Source organism: Furipterus horrens, unplaced genomic scaffold, assembly GCF_987537825.1.
Source record: "Furipterus horrens unplaced genomic scaffold, mFurHor1.1.pri manual_scaffold_6, whole genome shotgun sequence".
In the NCBI taxonomy this organism is placed as follows: Eukaryota; Metazoa; Chordata; class Mammalia; order Chiroptera; family Furipteridae; genus Furipterus; species Furipterus horrens.
In genome coordinates, this window is record NW_028327176.1 from 77,935,840 (window position 1) to 77,953,711 (window position 17,872).

Below are 17,872 nucleotides of genomic sequence, written 5' to 3' on the forward strand. Positions count from 1 at the left end.
ATTGCATTAAAAAATCTAGGAATAAATATCACCAAGGATGTAAAAGACATATATTCAGAAAATTATAAGATGCTGAAGAAAAAATTGAAGAGGATACAAATGAATGGAAGTATATACAGTGTTTATGTATAGGAAAAATTCACATTATTAAAATGTTCATACTGTATGAAGTATGAAGCAATCAACAGATTCAGTGAAATTCCTATTGAAATATCAATGGCATATTTCACAGAACTAGAACAAATAATCCAAAATTTTATATGAAACCACAAAAGACCCTGAATAACCACAACAATCTTGAGAAAGAAGAAGCAAGTTTGAGGTATCACACTACCTAATATCAAACTATACTACAAGGCCATAGTAATTAGAACAGCATGGCAACCAGCATAAAAACAGACATATACATCAATGAAACAGAATAAAAACCCCAGAAATAAACCCACACCTATATTGCCAATTAATATTTGACAAAGTAGGCAAGAGTATACAATGGGGTAAACACAGTCTATTTAATAAATGGTGGACAAATATGTGCAAAAAATGAAACCAGATTCTCTTCTTACAACTCACACAAGAATAAACTCAAAATGTTTTAAAGACTGAAAGATAAGACTCAAAGCCATAAAACTCCTAGATGAAAGCATAAGCAGTAAAATCTCAGCCATTTATTTTAGAAATATTTGGGGAGGGGGCAAGGGAAACAAAAGAAAAGATAAACAAATGGGACTACATCAAACAAAAATGTTTGCACAGCAAAGGAAACCATCAAGAGAATAAAAAGACAACCTATTCCTGGCTGCTGTGGCTCAGTGGATTGAGCATCGGCCTGCGAGCCAGGTGACACTGGTTCGATTCCCAGTCAGGGCACATGACTAGGTTGCATGTCAGGTCCCCAATTGGGGGTGCAAGTGAGAGGCAACCACACAGTGATGTTTCTCTCCCTCTCTTTCTCCTTTCCCCTCTCTCTAAAAATAAATAAATACGCAAATAAACAAACAAACAAATAAATAAATTATTTAAAAAAATGACAACCTATTGAATGCGGGAACATATTTGCCAATGATTCATCTGATAAGGGGTTTATATCCAAAATTTGTTAAAAACTTATACTGTTGGACTGTGGGAGAAGGGCAGCAATAGGGGAAAAAGTGGGACAACTGTAATAGAAAAACAATACATAAATGAAAAATAAATAAAATGTTTAAAAAATTTTAAAAACCCTTATACTATTCAACACCAAAAAAACCAAACAATCCAATTTAAAAAATGGCCAGAGGACCTGAATAGACACTTTTGCAAAGAGGACATACAGATGACCAATAGAACAATGAAAAGATGCTCAATTTCACTAATCATCAGAGAAATGCAAATTAAAACCACAACGAGATATCACCTTATACCTGTCACATCTGATGTCACCATTAAACCCACAATGAATATGTTGGTGAGGATGAGGAGAAAGGGGAACCCTTATGCACTATTGGTAGAAATGCAGATTGGTGTAGGCACTATGGAAATAGTATGAAGGGTCCTCAAAAAATTAAAAATGCAACTGCCTTTTGAGCCAGCAACTCTACTTCTTAACATATATCTGAAGAAACCTGAAACTATTTCAAAGAATATCTGCACCCCTATGTTCATTGTAATATTATTTACAATAGCCAAGATCTGGAGGCAGGCCAAGTGTCCACCAGTAGATAAGTGGGTAAAAAAGTCAGTGGAACATTTACACAAAGGAATATTTGCCTCAAAAAAAGAATGAAATCTTACCATTTGCAACAGTATTGATGAACTAGGAGGGTATTATGCTAAGTGAAATAAGTCAGTCAGGTAAAGACAAATACCATATGCTTTCACTTATACGTGGACTCTAAAGAACAAAATAAATGAACAAACAAAATTGAAAGAGAATCATACACAGAAAACACACTGGTGGTTTCCAGAAGGGAGGGGTTTGGGGTCTGAGTGAAAGAGATGAATGGATTAACAGTACAAATTTGAAGATACAAAATAATCACAGGGGTATAACATTCAGCATAAGAAATATAGTCAATAATATTTTAATAACTATATATGGTGCCAGGTAGGTAATGATAATACTGGGGGAACACTTTGTAAAGTATATGATTGTCTAACCAGTATGCTATACACATGAAACTAATAAAAATAATATTGAATGTAAACTGTCACTAAAACATAAAATTTTACTTCTGTCAAGATGGAGGCATAGGTAAACACAGCTTGCCTCCTCACACAACCACAGAAAAATTACAACTAGACTACAAAACAAATATCACCCAGAATCATCAGAAAACTGAGCTATATGGAAGTTCGACAATAAAGGAGATAAAGAAGGTAGTACATCCAGACAAGTAGGAGGGGCAGAGATATATGGAGAGGTACAGAGACATGGAGAGGTACAGAGATGCAGAAGGGGTAGTCCCAAACCTATGTCTGGTGAATAAAAGTCAGGAGGAGTACTTTGGGAGTGAGGGATACCAGCCCCACATCAGAACACCCAGCCCAGGATTCCAGCTCTAGAAGTATAAGTCCCCATGACTTCTGGCAGTAAAAACCAGTGGGGTTGGGGCAGTGGAAGAAACTGTGAGATTCTCAGGAGTCTCCTATTAAAGGGCCTGCAACAGACTTAGGACTTAGGCAGACTCACTTCCTCTGGGCTTCAGCACCAGGGCAACACTGGGAATTGCACCAGTGGCATACAGGAAGAAATTGAAGTGACTGGAATCAGGGTAAGTGCTGGGAAAAACTTCCTCCCAGATAAAAATCCAGACCAAGCAGCGACATTGTCCCCTCTTTGAGCCCCCCACCCCCACCCACAGAGCCACAGTATGGTGACATGGTTTGCCCTGCCCTGGCAATTACCTAAGGCTCCACCCCATCCAACTTGCTGGTGCAATTTCCTACAATGGGCCACACAACTAAGACAAGGAGTCAAAGCAACTCTACCTAATACAAAGAAACAAACAAAGGGAGCCTGCCAAAATGAGGAGACAAAGAAATATGGCACATATGACAGAACAGAATAAAACTCCAGAATAAGAACTAAATGAAATGGATATAAACCACCTATCAGATGTAGAATTTAAAACACTGGTTATTAGGATGCTCAAGAAACTCATTAGGTACTTCAACAGTATAAAAAAGACCCAGGCAGAAATGACAGTTACACTAAGTGAAATAAAGAAAAATTCACAGTGGTAGGGATGAAGCTGAGAATCAAATCAATGATTTGGAACATAAGGAAGAAAAAAGAATTGATCAGAACCACAAAAAGAAAAAAAGAATCAAAAAAATTGAGAATAGGCTAAAAAGCCTCCAGAACATCTTCAAATATACCAACATAAGAATCATAGGGGTGATGGGAGGAGAAGAGAAAGAGCAAGAAATTGAAAAATTATTTGAAAAAATAATGAAAGAAAACTTCCCTAATTTGGTGAAGGAAATATACATACAAGTCCAGGAAGCACAGAGTCCCAAACAAGATTGACCCAAAGAAGATCACACCAAGACACATAGTAATTAAAACGCCAAAGTTAAAGATAAAGAGAGAATCTTAAAAGCAGCAAAAGAAAAGCAGATAGTTACCTACAAAGGAGTTCCCGTAAGACTATCAGCTAATTTCTCAAAAGACATTTTGCAGGCAGAAAGGACTGACAAGAAATATTCAAAGTGATGAAAAGCAAGGACCTACAACTTAGATTACTCAATTCAGCAAAGCTATCATTTAGAATGGAAGGGCACATAAAGTGCTTTCCAGACAAAATACAGCTAAAGGAGTTCATCATCACCAAGCCCTTATTATATAAAATGTTAAAGGGACTTATTTAAGATGAAGAAGAAGATCAAAACTATGAGCAGTAAAATGACAACAAACTTACTATCAACAACAAAATCTAAAAAGACCAACTAAGCAAAAATATAGAAAAGGAACAGAATCACAGTTATGGAGATTGTTTGGAGGGTTATCAGCTAGGAGGGGGAAAAGGAAGAATGAGGGAAATGGTGCAGGGATTAAGAAGCATAATTGGTAGGTACAAAATAGACAGGAATGTTAAGAACAGTATAGGAAATGGAGGGGTCACAGAACTTATATGCAGGGCCCATGAACATGAACTAAGGGAGGGATTGCTGGAAGGAATGGGAGGTACTGGGTGGAGGGAGGCAAAGGGGGACAATTGGGACAATTGTAATAGCATAATCAATAAAATATATTTAAAAAATAAAAAATATTAAAATTTTTATTTTATTATCTATTTATTTTTATTTTATTTTTATTTTAAAAGTATATTTTATTCATTATGTTGTTACAACAGTTCCAATTTTTTCCACTTTGCTCCTCTCTGCCAAACACCTCCCCTCCTCCAGCAATCCCAAACCCCTTAGTTCACGTCCATGGGTCATGCACACAAGTTCCCCAACTTCACCCCCTTCCTATATTATTCTTTTATTTTTTAATTAATTAATTAATTTTTATAACAATAAAAAATAACAATTCACCCCTCTCAGACTTAAGACACTTTATAATCTTATAAAGGACAATGGGCGAAGGTCTCATGCTCCTCTAGCTGCTTCAAGCTGGACATGGTCATTGTCCTACCTAAACTTGGGTCCAGAAATCCCTAATAAGAGTGGGGGTATAGAGGGGAGAGTGGTCTTCCCACATGAGGAAGGATCTTGCAGACTCCAGGTCAGTTGGCTGTACCCAGATAATGGCATGCATGGTTTAAAGGCTGGCATCCTTGTTGTATTCTGGGGGCAACAGATTTGTCAACAGGGTTAAAAGACATCATTTAACCCATAACACTAGATGACAAAAGGCAGGGATTAATTTTTTAATGTCCCACATTAGGGAAAAAAAGGGCTTCTTTGGAGGAAGGTGTGCAAGGCATGTCACACCTGTCCAAAACCCTTTCGCCTACTATACTTAGTTTGGGTTGAGGGGAATATTTTAGGTTTCCCATCTCTCAGACTTCTAGGCCCTTTCTGTCCAAGCCATTAGGATAGAAAAGAGAAACCAGTTTTAAAGTGAAGCCCACAGACCACCAGACACCTTGTTCAGTCAAACCTCTGGGTCTCAAGAGGCAGCAATGTAGACAGGATTAAGTGAGGCCTATGCATACAGACAATCATTCAGGTAATGAGATCATAAGCTTATGCCCTATGAAAACAGAACACACATATTAATTTATGCAACATAACCCACAAACCAGTCTCTAAATCTTCAACACTGTCCTATTGGAAAGGCATTCAGTTGCAAGGCATTTGACATTCTTCTTGCCTATAAATTAAGCATCTTTGATGATGTCACAGACCTATTGAACTTTCAAATGAAAACAAACTTTAGATGAAAATAAACTTTAAAGAGTTAGCTGCACTAGTTTATAGTCTACCATTGAGCATTGTGATTTTCCTTGAATTGCAATTTTTTTCCTTAAGATTACCCTCCTTGTCTTTAAAGGGACTGCATTAAGTCCAGTTTTAATTTATCCTGTTCATTTGCATAAACAAAACAAGAGCAGCAAATGATTACATATGATCTTTACATCTGCTTTGCTGGAACTTACACAAAGAAGCTTTAGGGTGACTTTTAGTCTGCCCTTCAGAGCACAGAAGCTGAGCCACATACCTGGCATTCAGCCTTGCCTGTAAACACCTGTCTTTTACAAGTCCTTTGGGTTTTCCTTTGTGCCTTAAGGTCCCTTCTAGCCATCTTTCCTTCCCTGGAAAGATTTCCATAGACCGCACAACCAACCAAGGTACCAGGCCTTTTTCCTTGTGGGCTTTTATTGCCTTCAAAAGTCAATCCCAGTTCCTCAGGGCTTTTGGGTAACAACCAGAGCCCATGCATGCCTCCTTTAGCATGACATTCCAGTCAAAGTCATGGTCAACAAAATCTCTATTAACCTCTATTAACAACTGGTCTGATTAGTTTTATGCAAATAACCTTATGTCATTACTTACTTCTTCAGAGTGCCAAATTCTGGAGGGATCAGATAGAGAGAAAAATATACAGTGTGAAGGAAAATCCTTGTCCTTCTAATATTCACTAAAGCTGCATTTCCATACTCAATATTTTCTTTTGTTTACTTTCCTACATGTGAGGGTTTTTTTTTTTTTTTTTTTTTTTTTCGGAGAAAGGGGAGATTTGCTGGCTCATTTATTAATTTGTTTTGCTTCCATTTTTTTCCCCCACTAAAAATTTTTGTTTGTTTTTCTATTACAGTTGTCCCACTTTTTTCCCTATTGCTTCCTCACACCCTGCTCACCCCTCCTCCCACAGTCGGTCCCCACCCTGTTGTCCAAGTTCAAGAAGTTCTGTTTCATTATTTTTTCACATAATTTTTAAATTTCTAGTTCTTCTTCTTCACCTTCTGGCAACCCTATAATTCAAATGTTCATTCGCTTATAGCTGTCCCAGTGGTTTCTGAGCCTCTCCTCATATTCCTCACTTTTTGTTTCCTCTTTCTGCATTGGGTGACTGTTCGTTCCTTCCCTATGTTCCAATTTGTTGTTTTGATCTCTGGTTTTTGTTTCCTCACCACTTGTCTCATATGTGTTTTCATTCATTTCAGCAGGACTAGCCTTCATTCCTTCCCTGTCTTGTTCAATATCTTTTGTTAATTCTGTAAGCTGCCTTATGACTATAGCTCTGAACTGAGCCTCAGCACACTGTGGCGCTTTGTGTGGGGGCAGGTGTCCAAGATGGATTTCTGCCATTACTCTCCGCTGAGAGCCTCTTCCTCCATCCCCACGCCCTCTGAGCCTCACAGTCTGAGGTAATGGGGGTCTGCCTTCCCCAGCACTAGAATCGCGAGCTGACGGGTCTTGACTGCAAACAGGACTGTTCCCTTGGTGTTCCTCTCAGTCCTGCTGCTGTTGCTGCTGCTGCTGCCAACAGCACAGCTTGACCTCTCTGCCCCAGTTTTGCCCTTCCTACCTGTCCAAATGAGCACCACTTGTTTATAACTTCATACATTGGACTTCCATGTAGTTTAATTTTCTGGACTTCTGGTTATTTCTGGTTTTGCGGTAGTTGTAGTCCTTCTTAGTTGTGGAGGGAGACAGAGCGTGTCAGTCTAAGCCTCCATCTTGGCCGGAAGACTCAAAACCTCTTCATTCTTTTTCAGTTTTTTTTTAATCACTGGGAATTTTTTTCTACATTGGCCTCCAGCTTGCTGATCTGATATTCTGCTCCCTCTAGCCTGCTTTTAATTCCTTATTCTGTATTATTCAGTTCAGAAAGAAATGGTATTCTTCATTTCCTCCTAGTTCTTATTGATAGCTTCTACATCCTTTTTCATGCTGGTGTAATTCTCAATAAGTTCCTTGTAGTTTCCTTGGAGTTCCTTGTCATTTCCCTGGAGTTCTTTGTAGTTTTCTTTGACCTCGCTGAGCTCATTGAGCTCTTTAATCCATGTTTTGAATTCCATGTCTGATAGTTTGCTTTCCTCTATTTCATTTAGCACTGTTTCTGAGGATTCCTCCTTTCCTTTCAATGGGTGTTGTTTCCCTATCTCCTCATTTTTGTTACTCTTCTTGTTTGTTGCTGGTTCTTAGATTGATCTCCACTTACTGGATCTGCCCCTGCTGGAGTCAGATCAGGTACCAGTCTGGTCCTAGGTGGCCTGTTGGAGACTACCAGAGATCTACTGCCTTTGTCTGTCTCTTTTAGTTGTTAATCTGTTCAATTTGTGATCAGCCATCAGGCTTAACCACCGAGGGTGGGGCAGATTAATTCCTGCAGTTGGGGCTTTTGCCTCCCCTCAGGCTGATGCCACTTGGAGGGAAATGGTCTGCTTGCAGTATGAAAAATGAGTCAGCACTGGGACCCAGTCGGCTGCTCCCTCAGGTCTCTCCTCAAAGCTACCCCCCCAAACTCTCCCGAAGCATCTCTAGTTCTCTCTCTGCCCTCCCTCTGCTTGAGCCCAGGGTAAGTGGGTGCCAAAATATTTTCATACATGATCGGTTTAATAGCTCGTTGTCTCCAGCTGTTTCTTTCCAGCCAGCAAAAATACCTGTGGCTTTTTGCTTTTCACAGCTGGATGCTATTTTACTTTCTGCTCTGTTGCTGTAGTCTGGGAAGCCCAGCTGGGGGTTTAGGCCCTTATCTTTTCAGGAGGAACCCCTGGATGCTGAGCTGTTACGCAGTCCCTTCAGCTGCCACCCGTGGGAGCCCAGCCAGCCCTTTCATGTCTCCGCACTTCCTACTGGTTATGTTGTGATGAAGCAGCCTTTTCTGTCTCTCTGTGATTATAAAACTTCTCTCCAGCTAGTGTTTAGTTGGTTATTCCAGATTATTTCTCTACAATTAAGTTGTAAGTCCAGACTGGTCCTGGGAGGAGGTTAGTGTAGCTTCCACTTACTCCTCCGCCATCTTGGGTCTCTAAATTTTCAATTTTTAAAAAGTTCTCGCAATTTTTCCTGTGTGAATGCAATCATGTCACATAAAATTATCCAATTAGTTAATAAAAACCAATTCCTCTGAAATTGCTTATTATTGAAGCGATCCAAATTAAAGTCAGTCACCTCAATCTGAATTTGGAGGTTCCCAGTGGCAATGGAGTCTTTGGCTAGGTCTGCCTGCTGCAGTCTCTCTGGTGTCAGCTGGGCCAAGGGAATCTGGTGGCTTTAGTGGCTGGTATTTCTTAATAGCCTGGACTCTTCTTTTTAAAGCACAATGACAATAATTTCTGGGGAGGCTAACATTTAGATACCTATGGTATTTGAACTTCTTTGAATGTTCCTAAGTCTCATTTACAAACTCAGAATTTACCAAGTTCAAATGCTTCCCTGAGTCTCTAGATGTTTTCCCATGTAATATGTAATTAGCCTTGAACCAGAGTTTTTATCTAAAAACTTCAAAATACAAAGGGTTCAAGGCTACTTGCTGGTCCTTGCTGTGCAAGTCATTTACTTTCCTCCTTACTTTGTACTATATGGGAAGCAGCCAAACATGTGTTTTTTGTTTATTGGTAAGTGGTCTTGTTGAAATGAAATTAGTTAAGAATATGTTCATTGCAATTAAAGGATGTATAATGTTTATATTAACATTTTAAAATTTTGTTGCTCTAGGAACTTTGGTTTACATGAGTGTAAATTGGCGATAATGAATATGACATAGTATTCCATGTGAAAACTGTAGCTTTCTAGGAAAATGTTAATGTGGCTAGTCTCCATCATACCAGATAAAGGACAATGTAAAATATTGTTGTTAGGGTTGACCAGCTATATGCTTTATGTAGTAGGTAAAAAAAAAAATTGCTCCATGCAATTTTCTCACCTGAAATCTTAGCAGATATATTGATGACACGTTGTGTAAAATCTGATTATGAAGAAACCAGATTAATAAATAGTTGTGGGAAAATAAAACTAAGTATTTGGATTTAAATACTTTGCCCCAAATTCTGATAAAATCATACTGGTTAGAAGGAGAATGCTCTGGGTCCAAAGATACATTCCATGTTGACTTAGGGCCCAGTGTCCACAGCTCTTACTTCTCTTTCTTTTCAATGACTTGGTTATTGCCCAGAATACTACAGGTGTCTCTGCCTTTTACCTTGTACTCATTTTCATTCCATTTTGTATGTCTTACGTTTTCCCCAAATCTTGGTCTGTCATCTGAAATCTCTATGCTCCAAAGTGGGCAGAACCTATATATTGAAAACCGAATTGCCATCTCTTCCTTCAGATTTTTAATATAACTGGGTTCTTTCTAAGACACTTTATTTTCCATTTATTATCTTGTGGAAGTCACACCTTCCACACCCAGGAGCGTAAAGGCCAAGCAGAAAGAAAATAATGAAAATTCTTATTGCTCCCTAGGGGTTATTTTCAAATCAACTCAATAAATATTTGTTGAATGCTTGTTATATTCCAGATGGTAAGTGCTAAGGAATGAAGTGGGCAAGAGAAGTGGATATAGAATATAAAAAGGAGAGTTTCAGCCATTGAGATGGTTAGTGTTGGTGGAGAAGAGTCATATGCACCCAAATAATTGTATAGGCTAGAAGTGGGAATTGAAAGAATGGGATTTTTTCAGAGTTACAGAATTTGTAGCTAATTGTTCTCAATGGAAGGGTAGAGGAAAGCTTGAGAGACGAATTAGTATTTCTGATGGGTGTTGAAACTTGGCTGGGGTTCGGATATCAGAGGAAGGTCACGAGAGACACAAATACTGGGAATCAGAAGTGAGTAGAATGAGAAACTGCTAATCAGGAGTAGAGAGTGTCATTGATTCCAGGAGGACAGAACGTGGTTGTGGTGGGGGTGTGACTGAGGGGTGGGTAGGGATAATTGTGGTGGACTTAGGTGGCATTCATGGTTTCAGTCAGATCCATCAAATAATTTTCCAAATATTTTATTTTTTGAGAAAATGGCACATAAAAGTATAAAGAAGAAAAGTTACCCTCATAACCTTTCTACCTAGAGGGAAACCACTGCTGATATTTGGAGGTGTTTCCTGCTCCTTCATTATCTGTGAGTTTACAAAAAACAATTAACATCATATCATATAATATAAATGTTTTGAATTGTTTCTTATTAAGTTGTATAAATTCCATGGAGTTTATTTTTAATATTCAATCAATATAATTTTAATGGCTATATAATATCCCAAATATTCATAAGTTTTCCCCTCTTGTAAGGTGACCTGTTGATGCAGTATTGCTATTCAACATTATTACACTTAAAAAAGAGATTGTTTTCCTAAGAAATCATAATTAAATATCTATTTACTACTTTTATTAGAAATCCATGCCATTTTACTAAAACTCACAGCAGCTTGGAGCACCAATGCGTCCTGGAACTCTGCCAGCTTTCTGGAGGCTGTGAGAATCTGCCTTATTGTTTGCCTGTCTTTCCCTGGCATTCCCAGTGTGGGCTCTTCGATTCCTTCTAGCTTGGATGCAGGGGCCTTTCTACAGACTTATTACGTTTTTTGTAGAAAAACATTTTAGTTAAAGTTCAGTAATTCCTTTAGTTTCAGAGTGGGTTCTATTTTTTGTTAAAGTCAAGAATAATAAAAATATTCTTTATACATTAGTTTCTTGTTGTTTTTATTATTTTTGTTGACACTCACCAGTGACACTCTGTAGACTTCTTTCTGAAGTATCTGAGTTTGTACTGTCCCTTGGCCACTACTTCGCTTGCCCAGCACATGTTCCTTCCCTGGGAGGGCTCTGGAACCCTCCTGGACTCTCACTGTTCCTTCTGACACAGTCTTCATGTTTAAAACATGCTGCTGCCAAGATTATGCTCTAAAGAAGAAATCTATCAACCTTTAGCCAGAGTACCCATCTTCCACTAACAGGACCAGGCATACGCACCCCTGCTCCCTCCACTCAGGCTTATAAGTGTGGGCACCTGAAATCAGGGTGCCTCTCACCAGTGGATCATGCTATTACTAGCAGTTGCCTAGCCAGAGCTACTGGGAAGAATGCCTTGAGTTCAGGTGCCCAAATTCTGAATGTTAACCAAACAGCAAGTTGGGGTCCCACTGCCCACTGCCACCCTCTAGGCAAAAGTCCAGAGGCAAAGGTTTCATGATAAAGGAAAGGAGTCTTTATTCCAAAGCGGTCACTGCAGCTTTAATTACTTAAGCCTATCAATTAAGGCTAAGCTCTATCATTCCCATTAGTTCCTGCAGGGTTAGTTTACAAACTAAAACAACATAATACACAACAGCTACACAATTTTAGAAGAATGGAAGGTTTCTGCCTCAGAGCCTGTTTCCTCTAGGACACCCAAAGAATAAACCTGACACCCTCTGCCAGGCCAGCCCGATCCCAGGCTATGCCCAGAGTTCCTTCCCATACAAGATACTGTCCATTGGAAAATGTAGGGAACTGCAGCACCATTATCCAGGCATCCTTGAGGAAGAAAAGCCTGAGAGTGAGCTTGAGAGAGAGCCAGCTCAGGAGCGAGAAAAGCTCAGAAAAGCCCGTAAGCCAAAGGGCCAACTCTCTTTTTATTTCCATTGGCTCTGGAGGCATTCAGCTTCTCAGCCAGTCCTGTCCTAACCTGCTTTCCATTGCCTCAGCAAACTCCTCCTATAGCCCCTCCTACTTCTCCTCAGTGATCTTAGTCAGATCACTCTGTATCATGAATTATCTTTTCCGTTTATTTATTCTTTGTTAAATTATTAAAAACATTGTTATTCTACCTTTATTTACTTTAATGGACTTATACCATGGCAGTTATTTCAGATCTTTTACTCTCCTTAACTCCAGTTTTTACCCCTGCCCAACTCACTCTGAGAAACTTACCTTACATTCTATGAAGAAGATTGAAAACACCTGGAAAGATCTCTGTATCTTGACTCATCCTTTAATATATCTCCAAACAATGCTTGTCTTCTGTTTCAGAAAATGCTAAATTACATAGAAAAGTGCCAAAATATAAAAAAGACAAATGGATTATTTTCAAAATCTAAGTAATAATTAAAGAATTCATTAAAAAAAACCTACCTTCTGTTTTTAACAAATAAAAAATATGCAGTTCATTTTGGTAAGCATATAATTGTTTAATTTTTATCATAACAGCAATTATTCTTCTTTTGCACACCATTTAAAACCTTTTAAAGTCTGGTTATAAAAATAAAACTTTTATTGTAAAAATGTGTTAAAATACAAAAATAATATGAGGGGCAAAAATCCATAGAACAACACAGTGGCTAGATAATCTTAGGTAGGACCTAGATTATATAGGATTAAACATTGGCTACTTAGTTGATTAGCTGAATATTTTGTTCAGTTTGATCTCTCATCATTGTTAAATTTGAGGTCAAAATAGTATCTATACTGTGAATTACTTTGATGACTAAAGCAATTCATTAAACGTTTTATCACATTCTGTGGCACAAACCTCAATGTAGTTTTTATCTTTTCTTCCAATTTTCATATATGCATGTTACATATCATATAGATGTGTAAGTATTTACAAAATTGGGGACACATGCATTCAATGTGCTATGTACTCCTTTTTAACTTAACATGTCTTGTCAGCACTTCCCTGAGCTATTTTGCATTCTTTGAACACATGGTTTTTAATGGCTGAAGAGCATTCTGTTCTATGAATTTACTATAATTTACTTAACTAAATCTCTATTGTTGGTTAATTAGGCAGTGACAATTTTTCGCTTTATAAATAGCATTGCAATGAACATCCTGGTACATAAATCTTTGTTTGTTTCTCTGGTAATTTTCTTGGGATAAATGCCAAGAAATGTAATTATTAGGTCAAAGGATCAGAACATTTGTAAGAATCTTGATCCATGTGGCTAATCTGCTCTCTAGTAAATTGGCCCTAATTTATGTTCTCCACAGCAACGTGTAGGGGTATTATTTCAGCATACCTTGACCACTGATGGATAATGCACACTATCTCATTTAGGAGACAGCGAGGCGCTCAGTAACAGGGGACCTTACAGTACTTTACTTTTGCTCATTTTGCTTGTAGAAGGGAGTTTTGGGTGATGTTAAGAGACTAGACTTAAGCACAGCTTTCCTTTAAGCAACCATTCCCAGAGTACTAAAATGAACTTGAAAGTCTTTAACGTATAAATTTAAAAAATTAAGTACAGAATTATTTTACAGAAAAATATGATAATTATTTTTTAAATGTTTATATAAACAATGTTGTTTATTTGGTAATTCATGGATCCCAGCCATTTCACCTTCCCTGTAACTTGCAGATAACTGAGTCCCCAGGATGAAAGTGAGCCATGGTTTCTCTCACACTAAGACTCATTTTAACTTCTCTCATTGTTGGCTGCCACGTCTGGGTACATGCCACTGGGTATGCCTAAGAGTTTGCTCTTGACATTTAAGGAAGGATCAGAGGGAAGTCTTTCTGCCTCATAATACAAGTCTTCTTAGGAACCGATGGCAGTGAAATAAGTTGAGGACAGCATCATGTAGATGAGGTAACTGAGAGCAGGAAAGCTGGTGCCATAAGAAGATGCTGGACTTACTACTTCCATATGCTCTAACTGTTTTTGAGGCCTTTTACCGCTTGCTCTTTAACCGGTAAGGTTAACAAGTTATATCTGCCATTGTAATGGTGCATTTTATAGGACTATATAGGTGAATTGTATGTGTGTGTTTAAGCCATGTTTGTTTTTTTCTTGAAAGAATGTGTACTGTTTAGAAAAGAGGGGACTTATACTTGACTCTGTGAGATGAAGGTTGTAAGTTTGTATGGAACCTAGTTGTTATGTACCAAGTAGGGTAAAAAAGAAAGGCCTTCATTTTGGTTGAAAGTATGGCAATGAAGATGTCTGTTTGAACAAACGAGAAGCACGTTATCTGTGCTTTGGATAACTGATTAGGACCATGCATGTTCTGAGTAAAAAACAGGTGGGGAAGTAGGGCAGTTGGTATGAGTGAGGACTGTCAGTACTTGTGTTGGGCCAGACAGCTGAGAAGAGACTGGAATAGAAAAGAAATCATTCAGGATAATGAAAATCCACAGCTGAGATGTTGAGAAAAAGGTAGGGCTTATGGAAACAGAGCTCAGTAATAGATTGGTTTAACAAAATTGTGCTTATAAATTAAATTTAACTGATTTTCCTCATAGCCTGCTTGTTTGTTCTACTGTTTTTGTCACAGGTCTGAGTTTGGTCAGTATACATATTTTTATTAAAAAAATAAAGGCCCAGTTAGATATTGTCTGTTGTATCAACAGGGGTTAATTTTAACTTAGATCCTTTGGTGATAGGCATACTGTAGTTCTAAGGAAAGCATGGTAATTGGTGTTTTCATATCACAACGTCATCTTGGAAGTAGAAAGAGTGATCAGATAAACACTGAGAGTTTTCTAACTCTTTGGTAGCTTTGTTCAGCAAACCTCTAGAAGATGTGATGTTTTGCCAAACACATTCTTTCATTTGGGTTTAGACTGTGCTTTGGGTCAAGGACTGATTGGGGCAATCCTCTGTTAGCACACAGTGTGGCACTGAGATGGATGGGAGCACAGCGTGGGGAAGGTTGTGCGGGGAGAATTCTGGGGAGTTAGTCCAGGTTGGGACTTGGGACTGATTTCCAGTCTTAGCCTTGAATCTGTGCTTTTGGCACATGAATCCTTCTTGATTCTTATCTTAATCTGTAAATAGCACAGAAATTACACATGAAAAAATGGAACAAATCATACTTTCTTTCAAAGGGTAAATTAAACATTCCATAGAATAAGGGAAGAGTTGTTAGCAGGGGAAAAATGCACCCTTGCTAGCGCCAGTGTGAAAAAAGAACGGAGTCAATTGGACTCAAACTCAACCTTAAAGAAAGTTTTGAGCATTTGCACTTTTTTTTTTCTTTAACCACCCTCTTAGCCCTCCTGCCAAATATCAAATCCTGAGTTTTCTGGAAGTTTGAAAATATTCCCATTAATTTTTTTCTCTCCTAGCCCTGTATTTACCAGGGCTTGAAATGGAAATACTGAAAGCTAGTAATAAAGGGCACTATGGTATTCCTCGTCTGTCTGAGGCCAAGTGCTCCTGGCAAAATCCTCAGGAAGTCCCATTCGTACAAGGCTACAGTGGAGTTTTCAGTTATACAGTGTTTTGAAAATTCAGGTAAATTTAGAATAAGCACTTTACTTAAAGAAATGGAGCAAGCTAGTTTTTTTACTAAAAAACAAATAAAACTGTGGATAAGATTCAGAAACTAGCTTCCTGCAAAGACAGATGATAAACTGTAACAATGACCTTGAAATTATAAGATTGTCTCATTCTTGTATAGGAGACACTGGGTACATCAATTATGATTTGGTCAGAGTTCATGAACATTCATAGGTTTCTGCTCACCTATGGAATTGCAGAATGCTCCATTTCTTATGCAGTCCATAATGCCTTTAAGAGAAAGTCATTTGTGAGCTCCTCAAAAGAGGGAGTATTCTGATTCATTGATCTCACCCATGCAGTACAATGCACAGTCCACAGCTCTTGTTGGGTTATGACTGCTCAATGGATGACTAGAAAAATTCAAAGGAGGGAAAGAAGAGTGGACTTGGAAGAGAATGCCTGGCTGTAGCACTGAAGAAGCTGCAGCACAGGAAGACTGGGTCTTGGTCACATTTATACAGCTTATTTATTAGTGACCCAGTTAGGCCTAGAGCTCAGATGTTGACGCCAATTTTCTAACCCTTCACCAACTACGCCAACTTATCTTTCCTGAAGATGTGACTGGTTGTCACACATTGCTCATCTCATTCTGGCCCTTAAGTTTAACTTTAAACCTATCTAGCTCCTGGTCCACTTTTTCATTTCTAATAGCTGCGTCACTCAAGTTTCCACCCTAACCCTTCTCTATCTTTTAGCTTACCCTAAGCTACATTTCTTCAGCTACCACTCTGGGTCTCTAAGCAGAATCTCTTCACTCATTTGTTCTTTCTCTCTCTGCAGGGGCATCCTCATTCCTTTCCAGGAGACCTTCAGCTAGGTCTCAATCCCATATTCTTCCACCCCTTGAAGGTGTAGGTCTTTCTGGGCTTGGAGCCAATCTCTGGACAGTCTGTGCCTTAGCAGGAGACCAGGGATGTGCAGACCTTGCCACATCCCCATAGAGAACTCTTCTAGAGCTTCCTTCCTCTTTGGCTTGTCTATTGTTCAATTGTCATGTAAATTAACCTGTTAAGAAAAAGCTCATTTCAGAAAAGATGGGAAAACAAATAACAGAAATCATCATTGTTCCATACACCACTTTAGTTACTTTCCTTTTATTTTCTAGGTATTTTCAAAGCAAAAATTATAATCCTATGGAATAAAGTACCTAACAGCCTATGCTACTTATTTGATTTAAAAAACATGTTACACTCTGAGGGATATGTGAAAAATGTAGAAAATTCTAAAGAGAAATATATCCGAGAATTTCATCTTGCATTTCATTGTAATTCCTTAGAATATTTTTCTAATGCAGCTATAAAGAGTATACTGTACACAATACTTTTTGAGAATACCTGGCACTGGAATTTTCATAGGTTCTACATGGAGGGGTATGTAGTAGGGAGTTTAAACAGAAGTCAGTTAACCCTGGGTATTTTAGTACTCGACCAATTAAAAGAAGAAAATCTCAAATGCTGTAGGTCATTTCTTTAAAGATGCAGTAAGTCATTACTCAAGTTCTTGGCAAGGAGAATTCTCACTATATTATTTAACTTACAAATTTCATAGAAGAAAAAGACTTTTTAGATTTAACAGTTTTTCTAGTGTCTCAATTATGTCATAAACTTAGCTGGAACAGAACCCTATCATCTATCAAAATGAGAGTTAAGTAGTTTAGTGGCTAAAAGTAGGATGCTCCTGGCTCCATGGCCCAGCTCTTCAACTTATTAGCTGTAACTTACTAATTGATGATAATAGGAATTCATATCTTTTTCATCTCTATAGTTATCTTAGCGAGAAGCTGGGTGAATCAATGCTAACAGCACTGCTAGCCAAAAATCTGACTGCTTTTCTCCACTTCAGAGTTCTCTCAGGTGTCCCTGATCTGCACCCCTCTCCAGTGAAATTAATTTCTCCCTTTTTGGTCCTTTTACATAATATGAACTCAAGCCTATCATAGTATTGATTTCAATGTGTATTTTATATATTTGTTTGTCATCTCTCTGCCTCCACTTGCCAATATTGTGAATCTGTGAGTTTATTAAATATGGGAACTTTTAAAAACATTTTTGTGTTATCAGGTCCCATCTTGATCTTAGTGGGTGCTTAATAAAAGTGCCTATTAAATGTATAAGTCCTCCACTTCTGAGGCTGATTTTCAGACTTAAATAAATGCATAATCTCATATTTGTTCCTACTGCACTTTACCTTTTGGGCCTCAACTTCCCAGTGGTATTTGTTGCTGATCTGTTG